The sequence below is a fragment of the Polypterus senegalus genome, chromosome 4 (genome assembly GCF_016835505.1).
Source record: "Polypterus senegalus isolate Bchr_013 chromosome 4, ASM1683550v1, whole genome shotgun sequence".
Lineage (NCBI taxonomy): Eukaryota > Metazoa > Chordata > Cladistia > Polypteriformes > Polypteridae > Polypterus > Polypterus senegalus.
The window spans coordinates 134,900,868-134,924,549 of record NC_053157.1 but is presented as its reverse complement, the minus strand read 5'-3'; the positions used below and the strand labels follow the sequence as shown (position 1 = coordinate 134,924,549).

The 23,682-nt window shown below is 38.4% G+C and overlaps 1 protein-coding gene across 1 annotated transcript in view; it reads right to left on the bottom strand.

Moving 5' to 3' along the window:
* Positions 1-12,602, bottom strand: part of LOC120527641 — a 57,946-nt gene extending 45,344 nt beyond the window's left edge. The window contains exon 1 of the mRNA XM_039751277.1: positions 12,333-12,602. The gene's annotated coding sequence lies outside the window, so the exon portion shown is untranslated. The remainder of the gene's footprint in view (positions 1-12,332) is intronic.
* Positions 12,603-23,682: the final 11,080 nt, after the last annotated feature.

Sequence of the window (23,682 nt, the reverse complement as noted above, 5' to 3'; positions counted from 1 at the left end):
AGTTTGTTTCAATTACGACAGTATTTGCAGGATTTGTGTTGAAGTGACATTCAGCATCTGTCAAGCGTTGTAAGCATACAACCGATTTCATCGATAACTTCACATCTAGCTTTTGAGAGTTTAGACATTCATAAACATCAAAGTGTCCACTACTGAAATCGTCTCCTGTGAATCTAAGATGTTTAAGAGGCATTGGCAGTTCTCCAAAGGTGTAAATTTTTGGCAAATATTTGGCCATTTCGGTACACTTAAAAGCAACAAACGAACAATTCAGCGGCAGCCATCAACTCACATGCAGAACCATAGGTCAAGGGCTTAAGCATTTCACTATTATAGTGCTGCTGTGTAGTATAATTATCTCCTGTACCGTCATCAGTCCACACCTTGAACCTGTCCCAGTCATTCAATAATACATAAGACACAATGTTCCTCCGGATATCAAGAGTGAGCCTGATATGGCTGTGCAATATGTAATACAGAGAATGGAAAAGGCAGGTGCCATCTCCGGGCATGGAAACCACTCGGTAAGTGACAGTTCTTTGATCGATGGTGATCACCTCGATAGACATATTAATGGGGGTACGGTTGGAATGGTAAAGGAAATGGGTACTTGAACAATGTAACGTAAGTCTAAAATACCTACACAATAACTATAATCGTAATAAACTAACAATAAAACAGCAGAGGAGCCGTGGATTAAATAAAAAGGCTGTAGTTTTCAGCAGGGAGACGTGAATCCTGTGGCAAAGCAAGGAAGGGAATGTAGAGACCAGAGCAACGGACGGAATTATAAAGGCAGGCAGCCAACAACGTGGGAGGCATTGGGATGGGGGACCCAACGCCGCCTCACACGGTGACCGAGCTGCAGGCTATGGATGTATATATGTACGTAAGTAGGATTCAGTTAGTGCTGGGAACCCGCGTACCAAATTTCTTGAAGATGGGCCCATAAGTAACAAAGACCGCTGGAAAGTTCAATATAGCGGCCGACAGTGGCATCATACCACTGAAATAAGTATGTACATTGGTTTCGGTTAGCGCAGGGAAGCCACCTACCAAATTTTGTGAAGATGGGGCCATAAATAAGAAAGTTTAACATGGCGAACGTTGTCAACCGTTATGACCGTTACGCGTAGAATTTCAAAATGAAACCTGCTTAACTTTTGTAAGTAAGCTGTAAGGAATGAGTCTGCCAAATTTCAGCCTTCTACCTACACAGGAAGTTGGAGAATTAGTGACGTTGGAAAGTTCAATATGGCGACTGAAAGTGGTGTCATACCACCGAAATAAGTGCGTACATTGGTTTCGGTTAGCGCAGGGAAACCGCCTACCAAATTTTGTGAAGATGGGGTCAGCCTTCTACCTACACGGTTGGAGAATTGGAAATGGATCAAATTTAGAATTTTTAAAACTCAGTCAAATTAAGCACTGATTGATTTGCAGGACTACATAACAACTTTTTTGTAGAATGTACTTCTTATTATTAACCCGCGGTTAATATTCTTTGATTTCAGAAATTCTGTGTTTGCAATTTTAAACTATCAAGCACCATATTCTGCAGTACACCACACCTATACAGGTGGTGTAATAGTAGCACCGCTGCCTCATAATAAGGAGATCCTGGGTTCATGTCCCAGGTCATCCCTGTGTGGAGCTTGCAAAGAGCTTTGAGTAGTGAGTAAAGTGCTATTTAAATGTAAACAGTTGTTATATTATACTTCACAATTTGTCGATTTCAAATTTTAAATGTAATGTTGTTTCACCAAATAAACATAACATTAGAAATCTCAGGTTCTGTATAACTTCACAGTACCTCAGACTTGATCCAAACACAATGTATGCGTACCACTACTTTTTTGTTTACAAACAAGGCATCGCTAATCACACATGCGGTTATTTAAAACAAACCTATGGTCCCTCAGTGTGCAGTACACATTGTAGTTGTGTGTGTTAAATACTCTTATCACTTGTTGTGGTTTTGTACACTGATAGCTTTGATAGCATTGACAGGTCTTTTTTATTCTGTTTAATGCACTTTGTGATGTAACTGGGTCATATATGACCAAAATGTTGATTATATTTCAAAAGGAAAACAAATGTTATTGCTAATAATGTGCACTATTTTGTTTGTATGCACTTTGAGATGTGCCTAGGTCAGATATGACCAAAAAAGTGGAAAAAATATTGCTACTACTTCAGATTCTGTTTGGTTATAGCTTTTTATATGTTTTATGCACTTTTGATATGCTTGTGTCAGATGTTACCAAATTTGAAAGGGAAGCAATGAGTAAACATTACCTGCTTCTTAATACATTCATTTGTGGTGGTTTAAAATTTGTTATTCCCTGATGTTTACCAGCCACTGAAAATTCCTGGCCCAGCTGAATTTCTTGGTTTGAAAATCTGGTCCAGATGAAATTGTAATTGAATAGCCGTGCTCTATACCCTGACTTACTTATATATACAGTACATCAGTTACTGTACAATATTCACACTCTCATTGGTAAGCAGTATAAAGCCATGGAATATTCAGTTTAGTTCAGGTTCAAACATGCTTTCAGTTAAATCCATACTTCCACAACCATTTATCCATTTATACTTGTAGTTATTGGCCTGTAGCTAATTACAGATAATTATTTATAGGTTTTGTGAAAGTGTTACAGTATGCTTTGTAAATTTATTTCTGTATAAATAGATTTTCAGATTTAATTAGAAAGACCACTTTTTAAATCAACTAAATTCAAGTACCCATGTACCCTACTACTCTGTATCCTAATTTTGTATTTCGAAACCAAGTTGTTACTTTGTTGTCTGCATTACATGTCAATTGCAGTATTGTGTTCAACTGAAGTAAATTTATTTTAAACAATATAAATAAAGTATAAAGTAACTGAACCACATAAAAATAATAATTTTTTAAAACTTTGTTTGCTTCTTTGTTACGCTTCTACCTGTATAACAAAGAAACATTTAACTGCTAGAATAAAATAAAACACCCTAAGAAAAATGTTTGCATTTGTTTACAGTTGCAGCAAAAGGCAACTATGAATTTTACCAGTACAGCTTTCAGGCATATAATTAACAAACAGTATTGGCTTAGTAAGCAAACTGAGGTGTGCTCACAGTTATATTTTACAACCCCAATGAAAATCCTGTAATTTAAAAGGATTACTACAGTGTAAAACAGCTTCTAGTGTTTGTATTCAGTTAACACATTTAATTGCTAAAGTAAACTATGGATTTGAGCATTTTGTAACATAGTTTGTTTTGAATACTTACTATTTGACTGTTTTTGAAAGTTTTAGTTCAAATGAAAACTCTGGCACAGGGGATTTTAAATGATTAATTGTAGGGGTGTCAAGCCAAACTGTATGTTGTAAATACCAAATAGTCCTTGGTTTACTGTTTTTTTTTTTTTTTTTTTTTTTTTTGGAAATAACTGATTTCACACTTTAGCTCTACAGTAACTGTTTTCTGGAATTTATGCAATTTAGAAATCCTGAGTTAAAACTTGGAGTTTTCACAGTCTTTCCATATCCAACCTTTTTTTTTCTTTCGGTGCTCTGATTTCTCCTGCACATTGTTTTAACAGATGACCTCATAACAAGAAGCTGTGTATGTGTGTATGTGAGTCATTTGTATTAGTGTACCATACAATTAATTGGTGTTTTGCTAATTTCTGTGTTGTTTCCAAGGCTGTCGCAACAGGTGATGTAACTCCACAATTATATGATGGAATAAAAAAGTATAGAGAGATGTTTAATAACCTTGGTGCTGTGGTTGTTAAGCACATAGTGGACAGCTATATCAAGGCACTTGGATCCCACTGGGATTTCCAAATAGATGACTTATTGGTAAATTTCACACATTCAACAAGTTTTTATTAGAACAGCTATACCGTCCCATTATCTTTTCAGATATGTTAGGCTGAATATTTGTAGACTATAGCTTTACTTTCAATACTATTGTCCCCTCCCAGTTCATCCATAAACTGCACCAGTTGATCCTTAGCATACTACTATGTAACTGGATCCTCAGCTTCCTGTTGGAGCGCCATCAGGTGGTATGGCTGGGCCCCCATTTATGCTCCACCATAACGCTGCACACAGGCACACTGCAAGGCTGTGTAATGAGCCCCATCCCCTATCCCTTCTGCACAACCAATACCTATAAAATTTGCAGATGACACAACAGTGATTGGGCTAATTTCCAATAATAACAAATCAACCTACAGAGCAGAGGTGAAAAGTCTGGAGAGATGGTGTTCAGTGAATAACCTATCTCTCCACACTGGGAAGACCAAGGAGCTCATCATCAATTTCAGAAGATCACATGATGAGGATCAAGCTCAAAATTTCATCAATGCAGACAGGGTGAAGTGTGCATCAATTTTTAGGTTCCTGGGAATACATATCACCAGCTAACACCACGGCACTGCTGAAAAAGACACAAGCAATGGCTGTTTTTCTTAAGAATGTTGAAAAATGCTAGCTTCCCTTGACAGGTGCTGCTGACCTACTCCTGCTACACCACAGAGAGTTATTTTAATCCATTGTATTTGTGTGTTTCATCTCAGCTGTATAGCTGCTGTTCGGAAAGCTCTATAGCTAGTTGTGCTGAGAACAGTGAGGATTGTCAGGGTGCAGCTTCAAGCCCTGGAGTACATCTACAGCACCCACTGCCACAGGAAAGGCACCAGTATCTGCATGAATTCCACATACCCATGCCATAATCTGTTTTAAACTTTGCCATCCGGCAGATACAAGAGTCTTTCATGCACAGACCTTGAGGCTCAAAGACAGTTTCATCCCAAAATCTATAAATGCACTCAATCAGTCCAATAAGTGCTTCTAGTAGACCACTTCGCACTATATGTATATGTACATTGTACTTATGTTTTCATATTGTATCTCTTATTGCTTTACTATGCTATTTTACTATTTTATGGGAAGATTATTGTTTTGTGGAGGAGTTGCACATCGAATCTCATTGTACTGTGTGCAATGACAATAAAGGAATTAAATTCAATTCAGTTCAATCTGAATCAGCAGGCATGGCCTGCGATGCACAAGTGTCTTGTTCAAGGAGAGCTTCTGGCATGTGCTTGACAGGAAAAAGGAAAGATAAATTAATGTGTTTTATGTTATGTAACTGCAATCCACCCAATAAAATGCATTCATGCTAATAGTAATAATATATTGTAAAAGGTGAGCTCTTTAATCCTGTTAATAGGATGGGAAAAATGTGGCTCAATCCCATTACAATATGTTTCTAACTTTGACACAACAGCTTGTAAAATGAATAAAACTATTAATTCATCAAACCAGAAAGTAAACACATGGTTAATAAGTTTTTAAAATGTAAACAAAAAACATAAGACAAAGACATCAATAGGTGATAAAGATGCTGAAAAGGAATTACTCTTTAGTAAATTATTTAAGCTACAATATTAACAAACTAGAAACATCCATCCATCCATTTTCCAACCCGTTGAATCCTAACTACAGGGTCACGGGGGTCTGCTGGAGTCAATCCCAGCCAACACAGGGCCCAAGGCAGGAATCAATCCCAGGCAGTGTGCCAACCCACCGCAGGACACACAAACGCACACCCACACACTAGGGACAATTTAGAAACGCCAATCCACCTAACCTGCAGGACTGTGGGAGGAAACCGGAGCACCCGGAGGAAACCCACGCAGAAACAGGGAGAACATGCAAACTCCATGCAGGGAGGACCCGGGAAGCGAACCCAGGTCTCCATACTGCGAGGCAGCAGCGTTACCACTGCGCCACCTTGCTGCCCCCAAACTACAACATTAGTCATATATTCAAGTAATAATTTTGTTATAACTTTATTAGATGTTTAACTTGGGAATTTCAGTTGATATAGACATATTTGCATGCAATAAAGGCATTTTCACTTATTTGTTGGAAATTTAAACCCTGAACATGTTACAAAATATAACGGCAAGCACAATACATTTTTTGAAAAATTAATCTAATAATAATATTAGTCCTCAAAACAAAGTCTAATAAGCTATTTCCCTTTATTAAATACTGTTTAGTAAAAATATTAATCTATGTTTTATCACTTTCGCCTTTCAATCTTTCTTGGGCTTTTCTTGCTATTTCCCATCTATTTTGGAGCAGAGGTGTTCAAGATAATGCAAAAACACAAGTAAGCAGCACATGTCACAAGCTGAGCGAACCATACATAGCATATGAATCTATCATCAGCTGCAAAAATGATGGAGACTGTGAATGTGCATCAAGCCAAGGCTAGAGAGTCATGTACTTGGAATGACTGCAAAGATTATCAGTTATCATGGAAATGTTCAGAACTTTGCTAAACTTAGAGAAATGCATTGAAGTCAAAGGGGAAGTAGGATCTGAATTAGTTCTGAGTTAACTGTAATGATGCAATGGTCTTATATGTGTCCCCAAAGACTAGAAAAGCATTTAGCAACTATGCTGGAGCAATTGTTGCGGCCAAAACATGACCTGAGCTGTGAGGCAGCAGTGCTAACCATTGCATCAATGTGCCTCTAACAATATAAGACACCAATGGAACTATATAAACTATATATATATATATATATATATATATATATATAAATATATTGTGATAGATAGGGGGCGCTCTCACTCCCTTGAACCCCTGTCCACGACTACAGACACCAGGTAAAAGTCCTCAAATCGAATTTATTTAACTTCCACAGTGTACAAAGCACACTCTCCACCACTATACTCATAAATCACACCAACACAATCAATAAACAATCCTCCAGCTCCCAGATGCGTTGCCACCCTTCCACCCAGCTCAGCTTGCCGTCTGGGAGCTGCCACACTCCTTTTATATCTCCTGACCCAGAAGTGTTCCCAATCCCCAGTCCATGTGATTCTCAATCACCTCCGGGTCAGGTAAAAGCTCTTCTCTTCAACACGGAAGCCCGTCGCTCTTCCTATGACGAACTTCCGGGTCATAGGGCACAAAGAAATCCTCGGTCCTCCCTGCAGCTTCCTCTTGTGGCCCCCATGGCATCCAGCAGGGCTGTGCATAAAAACCACATTGTCCATGATGCCCTGCTGGTCTTCTGGGGACCTCCATGCTGCAAGGAGGGCTCCACCTGGCGGCTTGGGGGTATTGGCCGGGATAAACGGCCGGCCATCCTCCACAATATATATATATATATATTTATAACTGAACTTACAGAATTTAAAGCTTCATGGCACTGACTGGACATATCATGAAGCAGTGGCATGAGACTGGCTCTTTCTAGCTGGCAAGTCTTTGTTGTAGATCTATCTGTGCAGACGCTTTACACTTTTTTCTCCAATTAAGAAAACAGAACTTAAATAGTAATAAATCTTTCATTATTATTATTTAACAGAGTCTTGTGTGTTTTCTGACTCTGGCAGGGGAGGGTTCATGCTCCTTTAAGGTTTGTTTTGACTGTGGCTGTAACAATTGGCCAATTGTGTATGCATTCAGCCCATCTTCTTATATGGACTTGTGACTGGTGAGCAGGCAAAGGGCTCCAGCCACTGAGACTCGAAGATCGTTATGTAAACATCATACCAGCACTTCAGTGAGCATCAGAGTACCGGCAGCACTTGTGACATAATGGATCAGTGTTGTATACTGTGGCCTGTAGCAGATGTCTAGCAACCCCAAACACCAATCCAAGAGTACAATACAATTTAACAAAACAAACGCTTAACAGAAAAATCTCAATAAGTGATACATCGCAAGGATAAAATACAACCAAAACAGAATATAATAAACACTTCTGCACCCAGGACTTAACTAAGCAATCTGTAACTCTGTTACATGTTTCCCCAGCTCAGCTTTCATTACTTGAATCTCCTTTCTCCCTCTGTCCAGCTGGGCTCTTGTCACCAGCTGCCTCCCAACTCTACTCTCTCAAATCAAATGAGAAAAGCCTCTTCATGCTGTGCCCCTTGCACCTTACAGGTACTCTACTGTAAGCACTTCTCAGGTCCTGGTTGATATCAAACTTTGGTGTCAGATCGGTAGGACTCTCCCTTGCAGCACCAGAGATTCCTGCATGCTAGCCCCACTACATCACCCCAAAGAGGACTGGGGAACCTCAAACTCCATAACAGGTCTTATATTATGACCTCCATTGTCTCTAAAGACCACCTGAGTGAGAGCAGTGTCTTCTGCTAGTCATTAAGGGTACTGCTACCCAGATGAGCTTCTCTGTCAGTAACTGATCTACAATATATTTTGTGGAGCATAACATATTTAATCCAACAGTAAAGATATAACACACAACTAATCTATGAAGAACAATAAAATATTTTTATAATATTCTCTTTATGGTCTGCTAATGTACGCCTAAAATGAAAATACTGTGATTTTTTTTTTGAGCTGGAAATCTAAGTTGTCTGCATGGTGAATTTCCAGGAAAGGATTCAGTGACCAAAATCACTGGCAAGCAGCATGTTCACTGCAAAAAGCAGTTTGGCAAATTTTGCTATTCAAAAATTCAATGGACTGAGTTTGCAATAATTGTTTGCTATATTTTTTTTACAAATAGCACACAAGCTGCTCACATGAACCACATCAGGTCACATAGTGAGTAAGAAGCAGGAAGTGAACCACCATCCGAAGGCAGGAAGTATGTGCCATACTGAACTCCATTTGGTTCTCAGTTGACTCCAGATGGTTTGCTTCTGAAAATGTCAAGATGCCAAATGCCAAACAACAATTGTTAAACAGTAAGTGTCGACCAAGTCAGGATATGATAGCTATTTTAGAATCATCTACTTTTTCTTTTTTATTTAAAAACTAGCTGATTACCCAGTGGCTTTGCTCAGTGAGTGCAAGGGAAAAAAAATAAAATGTAGTATATAAATTATTAAACAGTAAAACATTAACATGTAAGAAGTAAAGGTACATTGAGCAGTACTGGACTGCTTTCAGGTAAAGTACATTTTAAAGGCACTATAACACAACAGGTAAGTAGCACTAATAGCAGCTTAAATGTATTTGAATCATCTCTCAGTAGCAGATCCCTTGTGAAAAGCGCTATACGACCGCTGTGGTATAGAAATTACATTTTCTATGCGATCCTACAAATTTCTGGCTGACAACCTTGCACTACGTACCTGTGATTTAAGAGAAAAATTATTCTGAGAAATGTGGACGCTGCCCTTCCGTGCTTAATGGGCAGAAGGTCCAAACAATTCCCAAGTCCAAAACTTAATAATGAAGAGGTCGGTACATCTTCTTAGATGTAAACCCTCCATCTTCTTAAAAGAATTGATCACAAAAACAACCTTGAATGTTGCGGGGTTTTAGTGGCATGAAATCACCTTAAGGGACAGTAAGCAGTCGTGCAGCGCAATTTACAAAGAGAATTTTGCTTCGATGGCGACGATCACGCTCATTCACAAAGATTTCCACTCTCCCAGGAGTTGACGGGTCACTCGAAGTGTCACAAACAGTGTGAGAAGAGAGGACGCCGCCCGAAACTGCGAAGCTCTCAACCCGGCAGAACAGCCCGACATTCCGTGCCTCTGAGTGTCCACTTTGTTCTTACAACCCCTCGCCGCTGAAGACGGTGTCGCTTTCACATTGTTTACAACTCGGCGCAGTTAAAAAGTAGAAAGACGCAAAGCTGTTTTCCTCATCTCTTCTACTATCAAGTACTGCCAAATAAAAAAAAGTTATAATGTGGCAGTTTCCGCGACAGTCATGTGGACAAATAAATAAATCTTCTCTGTCAGAACGCGCCTGGCGGCAGACAGCTCAACGCTGGAGTCCAGAGAGGAGGGCTGGGAGAGGGTGAAGCGGGGAGCACTTCTATGGGATAGATCGGCATGTTTGTGTGTACTTCTTTTCAATATCAGTAAAATAACTCTCACACAAATAATAACAATTCGTAAAGACAATATAAAAATGGCATCCACAAACGAAGCGATTAGTTCCTGTATTATAATATGTTCTGTGGTCATACGTAATTTCCGTTTTGCGTGGTCATACGTAATTTCCGTTTCAAACACGAAAAGAATTTTATATATATAGATACAGTAGATAATGCAATTACCAATGCTTGTAAAACATTCAGTTACCAATGCCTAAGTCATGTATTCAATTATCTCTAACCCATTGGTTACAAACAAAAACTTTGCATCAGTCTCAATGCAGTTTACATCCTCTGCTTCACTTTCTATTGGTGCTTGAAATTTCCAACATAGACTATGTTTCATAAACTACAAATGTAACTTTTCTACTCTTGTGATCAGGGCAGCAGTTTAAATCCTGATTGTTTTTTTTTTTTGTTTTATAGTGTCTACCCGGAAATAATGTGCTTATTTTTTTTCACAAGCAAAGTAACTTTATATATGTACTGTACTTAAAAGTAAAAGAGTAAAAATAGAAAATACAGTATTTCAGTACAGCTTAAAGCATAAATCACATTTTTCTCACTTGCTCTACTTGTTATATAGCTTACAACTTATGACTATCCCAACAGGCAACGAAACTTGAGCATGATAATCCTAAAATACAGAAAGGTAATCCTTTGGTTTGAGGTCACAGGCAACAATTTTGGCAGTCTTACCCCGTAAGACTACTGATGTATGAATTTCAGATCCAGTTTGTTACATAGTAGGCAATTACATTAAAGTAATTGTTTCTAAAATAATTTGCATCACAAAAAAATGTAGGGTCATGAGTATATATTAACACATTCACGCCCTTTCTTTATCTCCTGCCAATATTATATCAACAAATAAAGATGTCATTGCTCACTATGCACATGTCGTCCCTTCTAATCTCTTTAAACTGCTAATGGCACAGACAGACAGGTTTTGTTCAAAACACAATGACATCAGCATATGTGGAGCAAAAACTTCCTTCACTTCTAAAGGAAAGTGCTGGCCCACACCTTCACCCTGCTTAAATGCCACCTACATAAAGTACTTGTTTATTTTTCCAGCCAACCTCTGTTGAGCCTAACAAACATGATTACACGGACATCTACTAAACACATAAAATTACTAAAACTGAAAACATAGCTTTCAGAAATAGTATTATTAAACTGGAGAATACAATTTACAAATTTTTACTAAAGTAAAAACAAATATTATCTGTTATGTATATATTTTATTTCAGCTACAAGGTAACATTTGTCAGGTCTGGTTTCTGCCTTGTACTTGGGAATAACATGTAGCTTGTGACCTTGAACTTAACTAGGAGGGCACAATAATGGAAGAATGGATTTTAGAAATTCCAAAAGAAAACAATTCCTGCAAAATACAGTAAGTAGTTTTCCCTGCCATTTTTACTTTACTTTCTGAGCACCGACAACAGTAATTATACTAAATGTAGTTATGTACAGTATCAAATTTTGTTTAAAAACTGTGTTGCTTGGAAAAGTGTTATTCATCATTAAAATGTAAACCAAAGCAAGCTTATAGGTATAGTCTAGACGTTTAAAAGATTTAGTTATTCGCAGACACAAAATGTGTAGCTGGAGGGATTAAGGAGTTAGGAATTTATTTTGCTGCTTAAAACTCCATAAACATTGAAGTTTGCACTGGTGCTTCTGAGTAATTAAAGATACAGTAAAATTAGACAATGGACAAAAATGAAATTGGCCCTTTCATTTCCAGTTTAAAGTGTTACTTGCACACTGCAAAAATGCAACTTTGTGATCTGAAAAATTAGCTCATTATACCGAGTCAGGTATTGAGCCAGAAAAATGTGGATATAAAATTATATAAAGATATAATGGTAATAAAAATGAACAACATTCTGTACTGACTTTTAAAATAGGCTGGATTAAAATGAATATTAATAAAATACGTTCAAATGAACCACAAAAAAACAATAGAGAAATGATTACAAAGCATTAAGAAATCTAAGGCTGTTACATGCCTGTCAAACAGAATCCCCAGTTTAATAAATAATGAACACTGTCGAGAATGCTTCAACCTTAACCCTTAGCCCTGGACTACAGAGAGCATGAAGCTGATGTGTTTCCACGTTTACTGTATTCCAGCAGCAGTTGTCAACTCGAGGCCACTACCGTGGTAAGAGAACGCCAGGTGTGAGGTCACTACCTCACCTTCTCGAGGTGTGAAACCCTGCCAGCTGCGAAGCTCTTCATCATTTTGGGTGCGGCTGGATGTACAGATTGCATTAGACTACAGCGTGGAAAATTCGTAAGGTACGGAGTAGCTTGTTTATGGGTGTAATATGTAAATGGATAAATACATAAATTAATTTAAAAAAAAACTAAGCCCAGCGACTTTGCGCTACTTCAGAAACATGAGTGAAAACGCAGCATAGCTTACCTGATGCTTTATACCAAGGGGCACCCGCGGTAGTTCCTTCGAGTTTCCTTCACCCTTTCAACAGCCGCAGCCTTTTCCATTGAGGAGCTTTCTCACTTTTATTAAAGTTGTTTTTTTTTCTGTCTTTGTAAATCCTGTAGAACACACTGACTGAAGGACAGTGACGAGGGTGAGCGCGCACCTGCAGCGCCAGGTAACGTGACGTCCGCCTTTCTGACAGCGGCGACACACCTGCGTGTGCCTGGCGAGCTCATCGACAAGTCTGCCCGAACGCGCAGCATATGCGTCACGTGACCGCGGGCACACCAAATTCCTCTAAAGTTTGCATTCTCACACTTCCTCTCCTAATTAACCGCTTGCCTGCCGTCTACCTATCACCGGTGGAAGTAGTACTTCTGTCCTGAGTCCACGGCGACCACTGAATGGAAGGTGTGTATTTACTCTGACTGTTACATTGTCTTTTTTTTTTGTTTACTAAAGAGATTTTGAGGTGCACATAGATAACCCTTTTTAAATCTAATATGCAAACTAAACGTTTGAAGTGAAGCTAATCCCTATCGTTTCAATGCGACTGTAAAATTAGTACTTGCACTGATTAGGCCAACTCTCGCCTGTCAACTATATGTTCTTTATCTATCTTTCTAAATGTTTTTCTTTTCATATCTATGTTTTCTTTTTTTCTGAACAGTTGAAAGCACCTTTGAAGATTGTGGTAGATACCCCTATACCTTGCAATTAGTCTTGTATTTTGAACTCGGCAGCCAAATAAGGAGTACTGCATGGTTGACCTTCCAGGTAGAATTTTGAGCTCTAGTAACACAATAGTTCATTGTGCACTGAGGTAGAAAAAACACACTACACATAAAGACAAACCTTTCAGAGCTTCAGACACGTGTTTCAAACTTTGTACCAGGCTAAATCAGTGTTACTTATAAGTACCCCATCTGCCAGAAGAGCACTGATATTGCCCACCTGAAAGTGAGACTTTGGGATTTAAGGTACTTCAATACTATAAGTGTTTCATTCTGTTTACACCCAGCAGCCATAGCACCTGAACATCAGAAAAGGTAATCCACCTGAAACTAAACATGTTTGGGCCTGGCCAGTATTTAAATGGGAGACCATTTAGGAAAAGCTTTTGTTGCTGCTGGAAGAGGTGCTGGTGATACAAACAGGGGGTGCTAACACTGTGATCTGTTTGTAAATCCCAATGCCTCACTGCAGTGACAGGATCACTGTGCTTTTAAAATAGTGGTGTCTTTCAAATGAGATGAGAAACCAAGGTCCTGGCATTCTGTGGTCAAAAAAGGTCCTTGGGTATCCTACAGAAAGAGTAGGTTGTTCCCTGATGTCCTTGCTAAATTGTTCACCACAGTCTCATTATTCTTGCCCCCTTATATCCTATGAACCAGTCACACTAAACAAACCAACAGTGTGTTAATACACTTTGTGTAGCCCATTGTCTGAGATGAGACAGTAGAATGACATTGTAATTCTCTTTATTGTAATAAAGAAGAGGGACGCCTCACGCCTGGACAAACTGGTGAGGAAGGCAGGCTCTATTGTAGGCACGGAGCTGGACAGTTTGACATTTGTGGCAGAGCGACGGGCGCTGAGCAGGCTCGTGTCAATCATGGAGAACCCACTTGTATCTAATACAAGGATACATTTTGAAGGATTTATTAATATAAACTGGGAACATGTTTAGGGAGAAGCAAAAAGCAGCTACCAGGGTTTCAAGAGAGGTTGAAGAGAAGCAAAGACAATGGAATCCGTGACTGGCACCTTTGGTATAATGTAAACGGAGGGGAATTTTCAAATCGGTAATTAGGAATGAGAAAGGGAAAGAGTACAGAGTTTTCATTATGTTTATAAAGGAGGGGTTAAAGTACATTACTTCCAACACCCTCTAGGGAAATGACTAATTTATTTATCCTCATCCAAAAAAAGCTGAGATGTAAGACAGAGAGGGAGCCGTATGCTTGGCATTGGGTAAATGGCAGAAATTATCACCTGCAAGTTGGGACTTCATAAAACTGGTCTGGCCAGAATGTGTTATTTTTTTAATTATTCAGTGCAGTGGGCATGTAAGGACCTTTGAAAATAGTTTGGCAATGGAATTCATCAGGGACATCAATCAGTAGATTGAACAATCAGTGGAGTTTTACTCTGTTTTGGGAGAAGAGTGATTAAAGCCATATTTTTTATAAATGTTCAAATTTCAGGTGTCCTGTGGTGGGTTGGCACCCTGCCCGGGATTGGTTCCTGCCTTGTGCCCTGTGTTGGCTGGGATTGGCTCCAGCAGACCCAGGTGACCCCGTGTTCAGATTCAGCGGGTTGGAAAATGGATGGATGGATGAAATTTCAGGTGAAGATAACCAATTCAAGCATTTGGAACCTGACAAATGGTCTGACAGCTACTTCAAAAAATGACAGCAAGATTATGGGGCTCAAACCATCCAGACCAGGAGCCTCATGTATAACACCATATGTGGAATTGACACTAAAGCATGACAAATGGACAAAAGAGGACAACCAAAAAAATCCAGATGCATAAATCTGTGCATAAGTCAAGTTTCACACCCTTCCCCTTTACAAATTCCAATGAACGTGAAATTTAACACAACTGCACACACCTACAGCCCCACCCTGACTCCTCCAAGAATTTTGCATATTTTAATATGCAAAAGAATATAAATAGCCCCTTCTGTTCAGTGTTCTGTTAAAAGACAATGGAAAAGGCACGTGAAACAAAAAAAAAATTCTGCGAATGTGAAGTCGAGGTAAGGAAAATGTACTATTTGTTGACTTACACATTGGTACAAATAACAAAAGTCTGGAGGAGACAAGTTCAAGTTCAGAAAGTTGAACAGTGCCCGAAATAAAAAGGAAGTGGTCAGATATCACAGTCGACATGAAAAGGCAAGTCACAGCCCACTGTCTGTTTATTCTGTTCCAGACATTATTACAAAAGATGACCCCCATGCCGTTGATATAATGATGCTGCTGTGTCAAGCCCGTCTTTGGGTGCTGGCTGCACATACACCTCTGACTCAGAAACCGCTCAGAGAACATCTGGCTGTATGCTGATGGAGGCTGTTCTAGAGTCACAATATACAACAGTGGATGCTGTAAAAGACGTGGCCAATGAACTAAAGAATATAAGGGCTATACCATGTCATATTGACCACAAATTAAATGAACTGGTTAAAAAATAAATGCTGCATCTGATTACCTGTTTTTACATTTTGTTAGTTACTTTCAAGCGAAGCAGTAATGCTTTCCGATTTGCCTGATCATTGGTGGGTCAGGGTCAGGTGCGTCATAGTGTATTTCTTCAGGTACAGGCAAGCCACAATCGTGTCCCACGTTATGCAGCATGCTGCATTCTTGCACAATTCGAAACACTTTCTGTGCAGTATAGAGCAGCACATTAATGGAGTGTAAATGCTTTATGTTCACAAAAGTGAATTAATTCTCTGAAAGTGCCTTTATAGTGTAGTGTCGGCACAGAGCACCACAATGGATTGAGCCTCTGCTCTTTACTTTAAGGTGACTTGCTATCATTAAAAGGATTGCTTGCCTTTTGCTGCACTAGTTGGAAAAAGCACATACAACTTTGCAGAGCTCCCGTTTTTATAGGTTCTCCAGCTATATATGATGTAATGCCATTTCATTCTTTTGGTGACTCATTCCTGGCTCATGTAACTTGTCTGACGCCATTGGAATAGCAATGTGTGTGCATGATTACATTTGGATAACTGGACGTTGCTGCAAATTGCGGTTTTATGTTTTCCAGTTCAACCCCAGTGTAAGGAAATCTAATCTATCTGGATGACAAGTGGATAATACCATTCTATATAGCTGGCATGGCGTGATTCAGTGATTAATGAGAAATACCCGATCATCCACAACTTCACATTGAAAAGCTCCTGTGGCTAAAAACCCAAGAGTGGACAGAACTTACAAAGGAGCAGGTAGAGCACAATTCCTTAAAGTCTGCCTTTGTAAAGCTGGCATCAGTTCAGCACACAGCTGCAAGAGAATAGCTGTTGGAAATCAAAATCAACTTAGAAGCCAGTTGTCATTATCATGCTTTCTTTTCTAATTCTTCCATTTGTGATGGCTTGTAACAATACTAAAGCTATAGTAGTTGGAATACTTTGGCCATTTCGTGCAACATTATATTGTTACAGAATTATTACAATCAAGTGAATTAAATTTGTAAATGATATGCAATTAATGTATTTGATAAAACTTGCATCATAGATGTGAATCTAAAAAAGAAAAGTAGTTAACAGAAATAGCAGCACTGCTTTGATGCTGGGTGCCGGCAGTACACAAAGGGGAACCCTAGCGTGAAAATGTGCGTGACTTTATGCCAAGTTTACTTTTTATACATCTTGAAGTGAGTGTGGAAACAGGCATATGCAACATTTTTGTGCGTATGCACAGTTTATACATGAGGCCCCAGGAAACTTCCCAAAGCTCGTGGCTTTCAGAGCCTCTTTAAGTTATGCTAATGTCAGAGATGCTTCCAAAATGAGGGCTTCTTCCTTAATGAACCCTGAAAGGGGCAGATCCTTAAGAAATTAATTGATAGCATCAAGGAATGAACTACTACTGCAATCAAAGAGATTAGAGTGATATTGATGGAAACATTTATTAATTTCATCCTTCATGCACGCTGTTTTTTGTGAATTAAATTCATCCACTGAAATAGGTTTACCTGAACTCTGTACAATAATTACTCCGCTAAAACGTCCCACTTCTGTCTATGACCCAGTCCCAACAGGCTTTTTAAAGATGTCTCTGATGAATTGCTAAATGTATATGACATAGTTAGCTCATCCCAGATTGTCTAAAAATGCAGTAGTTGAGCCCCTACTTAAATAATATCCATCTATTATCCAACCCACTATATCTTAACTACAGAGTCACGGGGGTCTGCTGGAGCCAATCCCAGCCAACACAGGGCGCAAGGCAGGAAACAAACCCCAGGCAGGGTGCCAGCCCACTGCAGGGCGTGCACACACACACACTCACACACCAAGCACACACTAGGGACAATTTAGGATCGCCAATACACCTAACCTGCATGTCTTTGGACTGTGGGAGGAAACCAGATGCTTAAATAATATACTATAAACTGTATATACCAGTAATGGCGCAATGCACGATAATGTGCACTGAATACACTTGACCTGAGCATTCATAGTTTTCAGACTCTTTCTCTGTATGTTTAGCATTTGTTTGCTCAAAGGTTGATGTGCTAAAACTGCTTATATCAGTGTTTGTGTTGCAATTACTTCTGCCTCAAGAATGATTTAAGATATGAAGAGGTAGGGAAGTGACGATGAAGGTGGTAGGGATGAGAATGGCACCCATATGCATGTGCTCTACGGCTGCCCTGCTGGCCTCTGCTAAGACTTGATTCTAAAATAAAATAACATAGAAATAAAAAGATGAATAACCTTGGAGGTTAATCATCACCCTGAAAGTGGATAGTAGACATCATGTAGTATATCTGTTCGACATTTCAGGTCAATAGGTCAAATGGTTTTGCGAGCTACATCCATCCATCCATTTTCTAACCCGCTGAATCCGAATACAGGGTCACGGGGGTCTGCTGGAGCCAATCCCAGCCAACACAGGGCACAAGGCAGGAACCAATCCTGGGCAGGGTGCCAACCCACTGCAGGGCGTGCATACACACACACACACTCCCACACCAAGCACACACTAGGGCCAATTTAGAATCACCAATCCAACTAACCAGCATGTCTTTGAATTGTGGGAGGAAACCAGAGGAAACCCACGCAGACACGGGGAGAACATGCAAACTCCATGCAGGGAGGACCCGGGAAGCGAACCCAGGTCTCCTAACTGCGAGGCAGCAGCGCTACCACTGCGCCACCGTGCCGCCCTTTGCGAGCTACAGTTGATTTAAAATCCTGGACAGACAAACGAACAGCCACAGTAGCGTATTATAAATGAATATATATATGAAGCCTTTAATAATCTTGCTACCAACTATATTTTGGAGTGCCAGCCCTCCTACATTTCAATTTGTAACCTAAGATCTGAGGCTTGCATATTATTCCAAGAGCTGAGATACGCCAGACTAACACCATAGACCATTTTAAAAAAACTCATAAAAACCTAATTTCACTTTTTCTAATTTCTACTTTTTAATTCTATTAAAATCTTATTCTTCAAAAATTTTGTAAACATTATTAATCTCTACTTTTCTCTATTATTTTCTGTTTCTTCTGTGGTGGCACCTGATCAAAACACTTTGCAGCCACCTGTGATGTCTAAATGAATGCGGACAGCCCAACTTCCTGCAAAACCCACTGTGTTGAATCCTCTGAACAAAACCTAAAAAACAATAAGAATGCTTAAGTTACTTGCAATATTTGAGAACATTTATGTTAGATAAAATGTTCAGTGGAGGCTCAGCAGTCTTTTGGCTTTGGAAACTGTAAAGATTTAATTTTTTTTCTTCAGCTTATCTGGTGGAATTTTTTTCTGTCGTCCTCAGACATCTGACTTTATCATCAGACTCATCTTTAGAGACTTAAAAACCAATCTATATATAAGGACTCTTATATGCTCTAATTATATATCTATGTTATGTGTGTATTATTTATTTCATGTGTTTTATTTATTCATTATTATTCTTATCTAATTTTAAATTTGCTTTTCTTTGTTTTTAACTATTTCTTTGACATTTTGTGAAGTACTTTAAAGTACATCCAGTGTATGAAAATGTGTAATAGAAATAAATGTTGTCGCTTTTGTTTAAAATAGTTAGTAGGATGCCATTGAAATAAAGCCATTTATATGACTGTGGACTCTAGCCATGCCAGACACAGACTATTATTAGCTCTGTGGTCTTCTTTCTCATATCACTGGCTCAAATTAGAGATGAGAAATATTAGAAATTAAAATTATAAATACTGTAGCATTTACATATAAGCATCCTATGTCTTGGAAAAAAATAGAATCACCTACATTGAAAAACTTCCATTCCTCATTATTATAATGTGACCATACAGTATTGAAATTTGTGTTGTGTTTAATGTTCTTTTACTGTATTCTTCATGAATAAAAATAAACATGCTCAAGACAAATGATGTCATCAGTGCAGTAGAAGTAAAGCTCAAGATTACAGTTTAAAGAAGCCTGTTTTCATCAATAACATGGAGCCATGAGAGGGCAGTTGTGGGAGTGGCACTAGACTAGAAGCCTCCAGCAAGCAAAACACGCGAGCAAAGGCAGACTGCGCAGAAAGAAAAAAAAAATACAAGGTTAAATGGATTTCATCACATTGTTAATGACCATGCAACACAACACTGGACCGGAAAATTGGATAGAACTACAACAAGTGTGCTAAGAAAAGAACAATTAATGTTATTATTTTATGTAAAACCCGGATACATACAGGGAGTTGTGCAATCACAGTGGTAAATAATATTTTCATTAACAACTGCTTTAAGTTCCTGGCACTAGCAGGTAACCTGAACACGTCTACTCTTAGCCATAAAAGATTATGCATTATTGGCCACATTCTCCTCCTGAAAAAAAATATTTTTAAACATGGAAATAAAAAAGAAAATGGACTAGGATATTTTCATTAAAGACACAGCTTTTCTTTACAGCAGTCTTTCAAGGACATTTACAAAAGGATTCCTACTAGTTTACACACCAAATATTTTCATGTCTGCTTATTTTCTGACACGCACTGCTCCTCCCACACCACCCTTCGTTCCTTTTCAGATTATCTCATTTTGTCTTAAACATACTGTATTATAACTTTGACTTTTTCCGTGATTACCTTCTTCTACTGAGCTAAAATACAAAAGTTTTTTTTTTTCATAAAACAGCACTAGATTTTTGGTGAAATGCTTTGTGATGGTGCTCATTAATAAATATACTGTATACAAACGACAATATTTTCTCTTGTGCCTTAAGTGGCTAAAACCATAGTGTGAGAAATGGGTGGTTTCAGCCTTTAAACCACCTGAAAGTCTCAAAATTAAAATTGTGGGGGTGGGGATCCTTAAAAATAAATTTAAAAAATGTTACGGTGATATAAATCTCTCAGTGCCCACTGCCGAGTTTGCAAGAAAGCATGGCCAAATGCCAGTTCATTGTTGTTTTTTTTTTTAGCATGCCTTACCCTCAAAATAATCTGCTTCTGCCATATGTGCTCTTAACTAAGTAGAGTTCTCTGTATTTCAGTCAGTCAGTCATTGTCCAACCCACTATATCCTAACACAGGGCCACGAGGGGTCTGCTGGAGCCAATCCCAGCCAACACAGGGCTTAAGGCAGAAACAAACCCCAGGCAGGCTGCCAGCCCAAAGCAGTACACACACACCAAGCACAATTTAGGAATTCCAATACACCTAACCTGAATGTCTTTGGACTGTGGGAGGAAACCGGAGCAACCCCATGCAGACACTGGGAGAACATGCAAACTCCACACGGGGATGACCTGGGAAGTGAACCCAGGTCTCTTTACTGCGAGGCAGCAGCGCTACCACTGCACCACCGTGCCACCCTAGTTCTCTGAATTTATTTTACAAAAAAAAAAAAAACATTAAATGATCCAAAATAATAAAACAAAGGTTTTGCTGCACTCAAAGTGAGTACAGCTACAGCAAGTGAGTTCATGGCTTCTGCTTTTCCACACAGAAATGCATTTGTATCACAAAAGCTGCTGTTTAGAAAGATACTTTTCATAAAATGTGTGGTGAAATGATTTTCACTTGCAGATTGCATATCCATATATGATTAAGTGATGAAGTGATTAGTTTGCTTAACATATTGGTATCCCACAGTACCAGATTAAGAATTCAGTGTCCTGCCAACAATGGAGCACTAATAGAGCCCTTAGTGAATGAAAAATATTGCTAGTAAGTATGCTAAAATCATTCATCTTTTGATGTGCTTATTTACATTATCAGCAATATAACCCGGGATCATTGGGTTTTTCTGGTGTTTCAACATCAGATACTGTACCCTTGCGGAAGCTAAGAAGGTCTTCGCTTTTGTCCAACAAGCTAGTCCACAGATTACATGCTCGGCTATTTCAAAGCCCTTCTTATAGACTCTGTGATCTGATGTCACATGCCATGCAGTATTGGATGGTTTATTAACTTGGTGGAAGTGTGTGGATACTATTTCAAGAGCATTAGCACTGATGTATGTTCACCTGAGAATGAAAAGCACAAGTCCTTGACATTATTTAGCCCAAAAGACACAAATTCCACTCCTACACTTCACTATAAATATATCTCAGGGACTATTTTTAAGGACAACTCATTGAGATTTCCCTGATGACTTCTATAAACCAGGGAAATAGAGCCTGACATATGCATTGTAACATAAGACAAGTGGAGTCTTAGTGTTAAAACCTCCCAAGAGCTATTTTTGTTTCAGACACTTCCCTTTATCTAAATTAGCTGACAAAGGCACATCAGTGATGTTAGTTATTATTTACATTGTGGTAAATTATTGATGTATTTTCTTTCTGAACAAAAGAATACCTATTGTCTGTCAATTAACAACTATTTGTCTATGCTTTATAGTCTGTTTTTAGTGAAAAAGAGAAGAGATGGAAAAGAAAATTAAAAGAAAAATGTACTGCCTTTAAAATGTAGGGATTAAGTCTTTCGACTTCTATTGCTTTTTGATCTTAATGTTTATTGCGATAACAATCTTGTTTCAAAAGTATACAGAGTGTCAGTCTATTGTAGGACACATACCAAGAAAACATGACAAACCTTGATGTAACAGCACATTTTTATACTAAGGCACAAAATCCAAATTTCTCTAAGTTAGGAAAGAACATATGAAATCAGCAAAGATGCTACCCAAGTCTATAAACTAGGGTACCAAGGTTCACCACTATCATTGTGTGAAATATAAAAAAATACTAATTCACAAGTATGAATCATCATTTTGCATCTAAATTCTGGGTTGGAATCCTCTTTAAACATTTTTTTTTATTAATTTTATTACAATCCATACAAAGCAATCAAGTTTTTACAAAAAGAAAAATTGAGTTAAGAACAGATTGATTCCCACCCCTGAGAGAGAGAGCAAGCCAAACAGCGTTAAATTTAAGGCTTGTAAACATACTTAAATTAATAAATTCTCTGTGCTTTATGAACTTATTTTAAAATATTACTGATTAGATCCTGCCATGTTTTGAAAAAAGTCAGTACGGATCCTCTAACTGAGTATTTTATTTTTTCCAATTTCAAATAATATAACACATCGGTTTCCCACTGACTTAAAAGAGGAGAGTTTGGGTTCTTCCAGTTTATCAGAATAAGTCTGCATGCCAAAAGTGTAGTGAATGCAATCACAATTTGTTTGTCTTTCTCCACTTTAAGCCCCTCTGGAAGAACCCCAAACACAGCTGTTCTGTGGATCTTTGAAAGGGAGGGATTGTAAAATGATTTTAAATATTGTAGAAATGGAGTCGAAGTCCTTGAGATTGAGCAATATTTTTTCCAGCATGGATGAGGGTGCAAGATGAGGTAAATCTGGAAGGTTCTGTTTAACAAAGTTCCTGATTTTAAGATAGTGAAAGAAATGTGTAGCTGGAATGCTAAATTTGAAATGTAATTGTTCATAGGATGCAAAGACGTTGTCTATATAAAGATCTCTAAGCAAGTTAATTCCAAATTTTTCCAGATATTAAAAACTGCATATGTTTGTGAAGGTTGAAAGAGGTGGTTCTCTTGCAGAGTTGCCACAGATAGAAGCTTCTCCATCTTAAAATGCTTTCTACATTGGTTCCAGATTCTAAGTGAGTGGAGCACAATTGGGTTATTAGTGTATTGCCGATAGTGTGTGTTTATTGGAGCACAGAGCAAGGAATACAAAGAAGTACTGCAGGATTTTACTTCTATTGCGGTCCATGCCTGTGTATGTTCTTCTATTTGTGTCCAGGTTCTTATCGCCTGTATATTTGCTGCCCAGTAATAAAACTGGAAGTTAGGTAGAGCCATGCTACCTTCTGCCTTTTGTCTTTGTAGGGTCGCTCTTTTGATGCGTGGATGTTTTGAATTTCAAATAAATGAGGTTATTGTTGAATCTAATTGCTTAAAGAATGATTTATTAATGTATATTGGATGTTTTGAAATAAAAAGGAGCTTAGGAAGAATATTCATCTTAACAGTGTTAATTCTTCCAGCTAGTGTGAGATGAAGGGTTGACCATCTATGCAAGTCTTGTTTCATTTTTTCCATGCAGACGCAAATTTTGTTGATAAGAGCTTTATGTTTACTTGTGATGTTTACCCCTAGGTATTTAAACTGTTCTGCAATGAT